The sequence below is a fragment of the Oreochromis niloticus genome, unplaced genomic scaffold, assembly GCF_001858045.2.
Source record: "Oreochromis niloticus isolate F11D_XX unplaced genomic scaffold, O_niloticus_UMD_NMBU tig00003110_pilon, whole genome shotgun sequence".
Lineage (NCBI taxonomy): Eukaryota > Metazoa > Chordata > Actinopteri > Cichliformes > Cichlidae > Oreochromis > Oreochromis niloticus.
The window spans coordinates 13,837-25,515 of NW_020327792.1; the positions used below are offsets into that span (position 1 = coordinate 13,837).

General features: G+C 40.1%; 1 long non-coding RNA gene across 1 annotated transcript; it reads left to right on the top strand.

Annotated features, from left to right (window-relative positions):
• Positions 1-5,271: 5,271 nt before the first annotated feature.
• On the top strand, positions 5,272-11,370 carry LOC102077643 (uncharacterized). Its single transcript, XR_267945.3, has 6 exons — positions 5,272-5,947; positions 6,642-6,810; positions 7,790-8,285; positions 8,850-8,917; positions 9,754-9,797; positions 10,720-11,370. It is a non-coding gene; the product is annotated as an uncharacterized LOC102077643 (long non-coding RNA).
• Positions 11,371-11,679: the final 309 nt, after the last annotated feature.

The window sequence follows — 11,679 nt, forward strand, 5'->3', positions numbered from 1 at the left end:
TCAGCCACACATTTTAACTTAAACACATATGTTAACCTTTTACACTCCCCCCCCCCTTTTTTTTTATACGTCTCCTGACTTTTGTCATGTTAAGGGATCTATGTTTCTAGTTACTGTGGTTGAGTGTAACCGGTGTCCAGGTATGGATGTGGGTATGTGAAGTATGGGAGTGGAAGAGTACTGGGAATACCCTGGAGAGGGTATGTGGGCAGGAGAGAGTTCACCCCTGCATTCCATTGCTGGTATGATGGTTGTCCCAGGGTGTTATAGGTGAACATCTCTCTCGGCCTGGCAGTCCGCTGCGATCTCCTCACAATCTCTATTTCTTCTTGTTGTTTATTCCCATCAGCTGTTGGGTTAACTGGTGGCTTGGTACACAGGTCTGGCTCAGTGTGATGTTCGTCTTCCAGGGCGACATCCTCCAAAGCTCTGTAGTGTCTCTGCAGTACATTCTCGCCCTGTTCTGGGATGTTAGTTTCCTCCATGACAGAAGGGTGGAATTCATGAGCTGTGGCTCTTAGTTGTTGCTCAGCCTGAGGATGGTGCACTGTCTGTGGTTGTTCTTCCTCTCGAAATCTCAGCCTGTAACATGGAATCTTTTGGTAAGAATATTCTTCATCAGAACTGTCTATGTTTTGGTCATGTGTGTCAACAACTGCCGTTTTCTGTTTTGTTACCTTGTATGGTCTCTCTTCAGGTTGTGAAAGGGGAGTTTCCTCCAGGGGCAGTTCATTTACTGGAAGCAGTAGGTTCCTGTTGAGTACTCGCACCGTTTTGGGACCCTTTTCAGGCTGTACTCTGTAAACCGGTCCGTTGTCGACTCTTTCCACCACATTGTGCACTACCTGCTCCCAGTAAGCCCGCAGCTTGCCAGGTCCACCTCGTTCTGACAGGTTTCTCACGAGCACCTGGACAGAGAACAACACCTCTCACTGCACGGTCATATTGTCTCTTGCCCTTAGCAGAGGATTTCTCACTGTTTTTTGCTGCAATTTCATATACAAAACGCATCTTCTTTTCCCATTTCTGTGCATATGACTGTCGATCCGATGTTTCAGGATTTCTTTTGGGCGGAAACAACAAGTCCACAGGCAAACGTGGAGATCGGCCATATAGGAGGAAAAATGGGAAGAACCCAGTGGCCTCATGCCTTGTACAATTATAGGCATGTATAACATGAGCCAGATGATCTTTCCACTGACTCTTTTTCTCCTCCTCCTGAGTACGCAACATTTGAAGGAGGGTCCGGTTAAGTCTCTCTACTGAATGACCAATACCAGCCAGCCGTTGTAACCTGCTGAACAAGGTATTCTCAAACTCCTTCCACTGATCGTGGTGGAGTTTCTCTGGGTATCCAAAGCGAGGGATAAAGTCATGGAATATTTTGTCAGCTGCGGTTTTCCCAGATTTATTCCTTGTTGGATACACCTGGGCAAAGCGTGTAAAGTGGTCGACAAGAACAAGGATGTACTCATAGCCCTGACTTTGCTCTAGGTGTAGGTAGTCAATACAAAGCAACTCGAGAGGACTGCTGGTGGTTATATGTTCCATCGGAGCTCTTTGAGGAAGATTAGGATGTTTCTGTTTAATACAGACACATCTTTTGTTTACATAGTCCTCTATGTCATCCTGCATGTTGGGCCAGTAAAACTGTTCCCGGGCAAGGTGTGTTACTTTATTGGCGCCAACATGACCCATGTCATTATGAAGTGTTTTCAGCACCAGGGGCTTTAGCTTTTCAGGAAGCACAAGTTGTTGATGCTAACGATTCAGTCGACATAGTATTGCGTCCTCCACCACTAGCTTCTTCCATTCATAAAGCTGTCTTTTTGTTTGTTTGCTCATTTTTCTCTTATCTCTTTCATTAGGAGTCCAGTTTCTGAGCTTTAGCGAAAGCACCTCCTTTATGGCTGGATCGTCCTGCTGTGCTGCCTGAATATCTGCAGATGTAGTATTGGAAATACTCTCAGGTGGCACAGTGTCTGTATTTCCCCTATTCACCTGTAAAGCTGCTGCCCCGGGCACCTCATCTTCCTGCCTTGCTTTGCTTCCTTGCCATGCTGCGGACACAACCTCTGATGACATAGTCTCTGTGTGATCTGCCATTCTGTCTTGGAGTTTTACTGGGTACCTTGACAGGGTGTCTGCATCTATATTCAGCTTCCCCGGTCTGTATTTGATGTCAAAGTGGAAGTCAGCTAGTTCACCAACCCACCTATGCCCAACGGCGTTTAGTCTGGCAGTGCTCAGAACGTATGTTAAGGGGTTGTTATCAGTGTAGACTGTGAATGTCGGGGCATAATACAAGTAGTCTCGAAACTTATCACAGATGGCCCACTTGAGTGCCAAGAACTCGAGCTTACCAGAGTGAAGGTGGTAGTTTCTCACAGCCGATGTTAGTGTTCTTGAGCCATATCCGATGACACGTAACTTGTTTTCCTGATGCTGGTACAGCACTGCACCTAACCCTTCACCTGCTGCGTCTGTGTGTAGAATGAATGGAAGGTTGAAGTTTGGGTATGCTAGGGTGGGTGGAGTCGTCAGCACATCCACAAGTTTAGCCAAAACACCCTGGTGCTCTGCTGCCCATCTGATGGGTGTTTTTGATGGCAGCTGTCCTTTTTCTTTCTTCTTAGCTCTGCTTTTGTTTCCATTTGTCTCATGTTGATTGTTGTTTTTACCTTTGTCAGCATTGCTAGGTTTTTGGAGAAGTTCAAACAGCGGCTTGGCCAACCGGGAAAAGTCTTGAATGAAGGAGCGATAGTACCCCAGGAATCCCAACAAGGACTTAACATCTCCAACAGTGTGAGGCACTTTATCTTTCAGAGCCATGACGGTCTCCAAGTCCTTTGGATCAATCTTAACTCCATCTCCTGATACTAAACGTACAAGATAACGAACCTCTCTTTTGAACAACTCACACTTCGCAGGTCTCAGTTTGATCCCATGTTCTCTCATGCGGCCCAGAACTTGTCTGAGGTGGTTGACATGTGCCTCAAAGGATGTAGAATAACACAACACATCATCAAGATATGGAGCACAGCACTCATCTCTAATTCCGTCCAGCACTCCCTCCATACACCTTTGGAATGCTGCAGGTGCATTTGTCAAACCAAATGGGATTCGAATCCATTCATAAAGCCCCCACGGTGTGCTGAAAGCTGTAAGGTGTCTGGATTCCTCACTTACAAACCCTTGGTGATATGCGCTTCCTTGATCTAATATCGAGAACCATGTGTTACCACCCAGGTTGTCAAGTAAGTCCTGTATGCGCGGCAAGGGATGATGATCTGCAACTGTGTTTTTGTTCAGTCCCCTAAAGTCCACACATAGCCGCAAACTCTGGTCCTTCTTACGGGCACAGACAACTGGAGAGGAGTAAGAGGACACAGATTTGCGGATCCAACCTCTGTCTAGGAGATTCTTTACATAGTCTTTAACCTCCTGCTACAAAGGCTTAGGGATAGAGTTATAGCACTTTTGGACTGGATTGTTGTCTGTTACATTAATCTTCAGCTGCAAGTTGGGTATGCAACCTATGTCTCCCTCCCCTCTAGCAAACACATCAGATTCCTCAAAGAGCATCTGACGCACAACTTCCTGCTGCTGCTGGTCAAGATGCTCCAAGTTAATTGTCCCACAAGGGGAAATTTGGTTGTAACAGCAGCCAGAAAGACACATATACAAACAAACAGTACACACTACACAGGACACAGAACAGAAACATACACAATTTTTCTTACATATTTACATTAAGGACAATGGTTACTATAAACAGAGTACTGTACAGTTATTAAATTAAATATAAATAACTACAGATAAGAGGCAAACCAGGTTGTAGTGCGAATCGGTTGATTAACTTATTGCAGTTACAGTGCAGATGTAAACATCTATGATTGTTGGGAGCAGTTCTGATTGTACAGTCTGACAGCTGCAGGGAGAAAGGACCTGCGGAAACGCTCCTTCATGCATCTAGGATGCAGCAGTCTGTCACTGAAGGAGCTCTGCAGTTCAGCAACATTTACATGCATGGGGTTGGAGACTCTGTCCATCAGAGATGTTATTTTGGCCAGAGTCCTTCTGTCTCCCATCACCTGCACTGGGTCCAGGGTGCATCCCAGAACAGAGCTGGCCTTCCTGATGAGTTTATCCAACCTCTTCCTCTCAGCTGCCGATAAACTGCTGCTCCAACATACCACACCAACACGTTCTCACTCCCAACTCGTCAAACGTGTGACACATGGTCAGGCTCCCTCTGCTTCACTTATGGACGCGCAGGGTACCCCCCTCGCGTCAGGAATTGATGTGAAGGGTCCTCCGATTGAATACTATACTGCTCCTTAAACGTTGTATATTGACAACAAGAGATTGCCGCGGAAGTGCCTGTTGTCGGTATATTTAGACATTTTCCAAATCACATTGTAACGACCTATACTGAACACAATAAATTATATAATGCAGGCAACTATCTGAGAGAAAATTACTGCAGATAAAACTAATTACAGGGTGTTATTTTTGTATCGGTTATTGCATTGATGGAGTGAGTGATGTATGCTGGGTAATGGCACAGCTAGCGATTGGGTGAATTTATTGCACTGGTTTTATAAACTGTTCTACAATCCTTTTCATATTTGGAAATCCATTTACATTTTTAACCTGTCGATCATTCTGCTACAACTGTAACATATCTTCTCCAACTCCTCTGAATACATGCAGTCATTTTACCGTCTGCTTTGGCTAATCACGCTCTTACGTATTAAATTAAATTAAATTAAACAAATAAAAAAGAACAGCTTTTTTATTAGGCAAAAACATTTTCGGTGCTGTTAAAGAATTCACAGTGACTCACTTGTTTATTTTTGAGAAAGTTTATTTTTTTATCATATTAGATGAGCGGCAGTGACGTCACCGTACTCGATCGTACCACAGGTAAGTACGAATCTGAATCTGTAAATTTTTTTTAATTATTTTTCTTATTTAAAACTAAAACAAAAAACCCCGAAACAGTGAGCTCACAAAGCTGCTTTTAGCAGTTTTATGGGTTAAGATTAGCAATTTCGTGGAACAGCGAATGACTTAACATTTAATAGCATCTATGTTGCCACACCACATGTGCTGTAAGCTAGCTAAATTCGTTTCTGTTAGCCAATCAAGTTAAGCTTATCATATATCATCATCCAGTGATAGAGAAGTGTGTGCTGACGTTTGCTGTTGTTTCCACTTTTTAAAGTTTGAGGGTTCTAATAAAGGTCAGTGTTGCCAGATTGGGTTGATGCTCAAATTCAAGATAGACGTTATCTATCAATCTAGCTCTCTCTTTCTGTCTCTCTCTCTCTCGATTAAAAACTTAATAACAGCATTACATAATCATTAAATAGCAGACCGATCATCTATGCTGCAAATGCAAATGAAATAGAAATGGACAGTAAACAGGGTTTATCTAAATCGTTACAAAAGGGTTTAATGTATATATGTATTTATAAGGTGCTTCTGAATTCTGAATACTTTTTTTTTTCTAAACAGGTTCTTCATCAATCAACCTATTATTGCTTCCTACATCTGCTTTTTGAAAAACTCCCAAAGGCACTTTTAAGAGCCACGTCAGTCTGTTTGTATCTGTTCTTACTGCTGTCCTTATTGGTCTGTCTGTCTGTTTCTATCCGCATTTTTGTCTCTTTAACTCTTCAGCTTTTTTGTTTTTGTCAGTGTGCTGCCTTTTCTGTGTGTAATTATTCTTTGTTTCAACATGACACGCCCCAAATTCAGGCCCTGTACATCTTGCCAGACTCCCAATCAGGCAAGCAGAAGAACCTGCTGTGTCTGCTTCGGAAGTCTGTCCACCAAAAAGAAGCTAAAAGAAAAAGTAGAATCATTGGATAGCCAGTGGGCGCAAGTTGTCTTGAAAAACAGAAATGTTGGCCGGATAATTGATTCTGCCCGTATTGCAGTAAGTAAAAATTCTTTTGTTTCATATATTATCATTAAGCTGTTATAAGATGTTGTTGGCACATTAACACAGCTCATCATATGTGCTTTTGAGAACATGCAACAATATTTTATCTACATTTTGCTAAAGACAAACAATTACTTTAACTCTAATACATCAGTGGTGGCTGTATGTATTCATATCAGTATGAATGTGTAAATGGTCTGTATTTGTATAGCGCTTTACTTAGTCCCTAAGGAACCCAAAGCACTTTACACTACATTCAGTCATCCACCCATTCACATACTGGTGATGGCAAGCTACATTGTAGCCACAGCCACCCTGGGGCGCACTGACAGAGGCAAGGCTGCTGGACACTAGCGCCACCGGGCCCTCTGACCACCACCAGTAGGCAACGGGTGAAGTGAAGCCCAAGGACACAACGACTGAGACTGTCCGAGCTGGGGCTCGAACTGGCAACCTTCCGATTACAAAACGAACTGCCAACTCTTCAGCCACGATCGCTGTGTGTGAATGCTTAAATGGAAACTTTTAAGAAGCTTGTGTGAATATGGGTTAATATTGCATGTTGTATAAACCACTTTTAGTGCTCCACGAGAGTAGAAAAACGCTATATAAGAGTCATTTCGTTTACCATTTAACAACAGGCTGTGTTTGACTAATTTGTGCCAACTATTTTTTTTATTAATTTCAGGTGCGGAAACTTGAGTCTATAGGCTACAAGCCCATTTTATTTATTGGCAAAAAAGACAAGGATTCACATAAGTGGGTAGCAGATGTTATTACCCATTTGGACCCCACTTCTACTCCAAGAAATTTCCTGGAGAAGATGCAGAGGGCTTATGAATTTATACTGTCTAAGGGTAAGAGTGAAGTCTGTTGTATACTTTCAGTCCAGTTAATTAATGTTAATTTATATAGCAACATTTCACAACAAGTTGTCTCAACTTGCTTTCACAGTCAGAATACTTCATTAAACTTTAAGCAAATTGTGTAAGTATATTTTAAGGTCATTAAATAACCATTGAAGGATATGTTATCACAGGCTTCGTTCACACTGCAGGTCTTAATGCTCAATTCCAATTTTTTGATCAAATCCGATTTTTTTTGTCTGCTTGTTCACACTACAAATAAAATGTGACCACAAACGTGCTCTAGTGTGAACCCTCAAAGCGGCCCGCATGCGCAAAAGAAGATGTCACACACATTGCGCTCTGTTTAGACCCAGACCAAACAGTATTTTTTGACTGATGGCACTTATTATAAAGACTTGTTTCGGACTTTATGTTTCCCAATTTTGCTTTAAGTTATTTTGTTATTTACATATGACCTAATAATTATCCTTATTACCTTTTTAGAGAGGAGCGGTGCTTCAAAGGATAGTTTCAGATTTCTGTCAGAATCTGCAGGTTATACAGTACAAATAAAATGTTCACGTTTCTCCAACGTTGTCTTCCCAACAGTTTAGCTGGATGGCCAGGAAGGGTTCACGATGTCTTCTCGGGTGCTTCTCTGGTGCTGATAATTGGCGTCTGTCTTGTGTCAGTGACTTGGAAGACAGATTTAATGCGACATGACCGTTCAAACAGCAGTCGCTTTCTAAAATATCAGCTATGTATCGGATTCAGTACCACATACGAAAGTGACCCAAATTGGATTTGAAAATATCGGATTTGTGCCGTTCACACTGTCATACCATGATCGGATATGGGTCGCATAGGGTCAAAAAAGTCGGATTTGATGCGCTTTCGCCTGCAGTGTGAACGTAGCCAAAGTGTAGTCCCTGCTAAATATAAGGCCTTTTTTGTAAAATATTTTTATGAAAGTAAATATGTTTTATAGGAACCTCCACACCAGTGCACCCCAATACCCCCACAGAACAGCAGCTTGTGCAGTCCAAGAATGCCACCAAGGAGCATTGTGCCGACAAACAGACCCACATCAAAGAGCACGCAGAGATCCCCAGTGAAGAACAGGCAGAGACCCTGATCAACAAGCAAGCAGAGAGCCTCGCCAAGGAGCAGCCTGAGATGACCACCCAGGAACATCAAGCTTCTAGGCTCCTCGAGGAGCACCCAAAGAGCCTGTCAGACGAGCAGACAGAGACTGATTTTGTTCTCAATCTTGTTCCTTTATCTCCTTCTTCTGTTCCATGCTCCCAGTCTTTCCAAAAAAAGAAGAGAGACAGAAGCACCGCACAAACAACCTCTCCCACCTCTCCACCACCTTTTAAACCCGCAGACCAGCCATCTCTGCAGTCTCTTCATCCACCTGCTAGCCACGCGATCTCCCAGTCCTTAAGTCAAGGGTGGCCAACATGAAAATAAGAAGAGAAAGAGTAAGTATTGCTTTGCATGGTATGTCTTGAGATTTTTAAGTTTCTTACCCGAAAATGATACATATGTTGTCCTAGAGAACTAACAAACCATTGCAAAGTATCATTCACTAGTTATTTAGCCGCATTTTGCTGTACACTATGAAATGACTATAATTAAATATGGTCAATCCCTTACTTTAGTTAAGAGGACTTTGTAATTCAACTTGATTTGATTGAGAAAACTAAAACGCACTTTGAGAGAACATTTTAGTTTCTCTCAAAAAATAGAGTATGCATTTATCTAAACAAGGTGTGGTGGCCCTAAATTGCAAAATGAAGGGTGAATTTTTTTGTTAATTTGTTGGTCCTAAGTAAAATTAAGGTTTTACACAGAACTGATTCACAATTTATAGTATGTACTTTAAAAAAAACACTCAACTGAGGTGGGTTCACTTTTTGACCCCAGAGGACAAATGGAGTATGGCAATCAGGAGGACATTACAGATTTTCACTTTCTGAGTGAAAACTCATATTTGATTTCTTGATTTCTTATGTTTTTTTAAATGTAATTTTTCATTTTTTTAGGCTGTTGAAGATGTAGTAGGCAGAAGGTGTTCCAGTTTGAAGCAGTCACTGAGAGCACGATAAATGAGGTAATACTTAAAATGTTGCTTTTCAGTAGACTTTTTAAAGTAAGCCTATCTCAAGTTGTTTTCATCCATGCACTACAGCCATGAACTGTGCTACATGGGGAAATTCAAATGTACTTTTGAGATTAGTGAAGGGAAATGATTAATGGAATTACATTAAAAGATTGTATTTCATGTGTTTGTTCTTAAACAATTCTGCAAAATGAATCACAGACATTGAATATTTGCTACATCTTGCTACAAAAACCTACCTGGCTATCATAGAAATGACTGTATATGAGGAAGGATCATAGTGTTTTCTGTGTAAGCCTGTATCCTCAATTGGTCTTGTTGAATCAGGATCATAGAAAGCACAATTTATAGATCCTGATAGATGCTTACCAGCCCTGTCTCACTGTAAATAGTAGATAATCATGTGTAGTTTGAAGTGTTTAAATGGACACAATTCTAACAATTCATAATGGGATGATATTGATTATGTCAGTGTATGATGTTACTTCAATGCAATCAATGCAATAATGATGTTTAAGTACTTCAAACTTTCAGAAGAAAAGAACATAGCCAGAGTCAAAAACACATGGACGCAGTAAACTAAACCTGTGATCAAAATAATTTTTTGTAAATGCCACAATTGGATACATGCTTTTCAAAATCCTATTATTATTATTTTTATAAACGGAAATGCCTTACATACACATACCTACACATCTATTAAAGTGTGTTTATATGGGTCTGTGTGTGTCTCAGGTGTGCACACTGGATTACACACAAGCTTTATGAAGACACCTATCCATTAACCATGTTATTTAACAATTGCCTCTCTGATTCCTTCTGTCTAGGGGAATGCAGAAGTAAAAGTGCGTTGGTTGCCTTGCTCTGTTTGGTAAGAAGCTCTTGATATTTCATTCTCTGGGAATGTTCTGTTTCCATCTATTACCTTGTCGGAGCAGAAATGAAAATGGAAAACCAGGTGTTTTGTCACGTCTTACTTCTCGCTTTTTTTTTTCTTATCCTATCTCGATTATTTAATCAATTAAGGATTATTGCAATGTTTCTTGCCATCTTTGTGGAATCATAAAATAAAAAAATTTAGTACGAAGTATTTTTTGAAACTGTTCAGAAAACACACGTAGTGTCACACTTAGATGCAAAAGTACTGGGAATTATTCCAGCTGGACTGTGCTGTGACCATAAGAGCACTCACATTAATGGTAAGAAATATATAAAAGCTATGAGGACACTGACAAAGTGGAGAGAATATGTCCATGTCTTACACAGATTTATGTGTGCCAAAGGATAAATTGCCTAAGCAGTGGAGGGAGTATTCAGATTCTGAACTTTCCAAAGAAGTACTAATATCACACTGTGAAAGCTTTCAGTTGTTTTGCATCCTGTATTTCTAGCATTACAATTGTGTGACAGCAATGCATCTCTACAAATTAAAGAGAAAACAACAGCCTTTAGAATGATCAAAAAGAAAGTAATTATCACATTTGGACAATTTTTATTTTCACTTCAAAGAAAGGATATTATGAAATGTTAAACTGAAAAACAATAACTAAATCTTTCATATGTGTCGAGTGTAACTGTACACTAGTGTTTTGTTTGTAAGCCATCTAAATTACAAATAGTGTAGCAGAAGCTTAAAATATCCATAAAAATGACAATTTGCATTTTAGTACAGTACTTAAGGAAATGTATTTATCATGTTCCACCTCTGGTGTTAAACATAAAAAGCACGAAGTAATCCCCAACCTGATATTAATGTTTTTGGTGTTGTTTCTTTCAATAATTATATTTTCCAGTGGGAAAATCTGGGATGACACGTGGGAGCCAGCCAGTGAATTTCAACACCACTTTGCCATGCCAGATGTGCCACCTCCTTCAGCCACTGAGGAAGTCTTTTTATGATGTTGTGATGATTGTTTTTCCATGTTACAAACAAGTAACATATAATGTCTGAAAACTGCAGTTGTGTATTGTCTACAAGGAACACTTTCAGAAATATGTGGAACCAAAGGTCCATACATCCAGATGTCACACTGATCTTCTCTGTTCACAGACAGGATATGTTCATTTTCAGCAGTTTGATTGTTTAGAAACGTTAGACAAATATTTATACTTGTTTAAATGCATTGTGTTACGTAAAAAAAAGACTTTATCTTATGTTGTTAACTACAATAGTAGTTCTGTGTTCTTAACTTGAATGTTTTTGTACAGCATTCATATTTGCTACATTCTTTAAAAAGTGAGTGTAGACTGTTAAAATTGTTACGGTGAATATGACCCGCAGCTAGCAACTGAATCCATAAAACCCATCAGTCTGTTTCCCTTTGTTTCTCATATGAAGTTGTTATTGTAAACAGGTGGTTTGTTTAGTTTGAAATATGAAGGCTGGTGAAATTGTACTGAGTACTGTCAATGAAAAGTAAAATAAAAAATCAAAGGTTTATTGAGATGTGAGAACTTGTAGTACTTTTTTATGTTGAGACTGAAAGTTTCCATTACTAGAAGTATAAACTTTCATAATTTTCTTAGATGCTCAATATTGACTTGGCCTTGGTCCACCTACACTGTTATATAACTTCATTCTCTATGCAAATATTATTTTTTCTGTTTTGTACATATAATGTATACATAGAACACAGAAAATGTTTAATTGCACTACCAGTAATTATTTCAAGTTTGACGTCCCCACAAATAATAAGCATGTTAGATTATGTACACATATTTTCCAATTAAAATCAACATTGAATGTGGCTTCG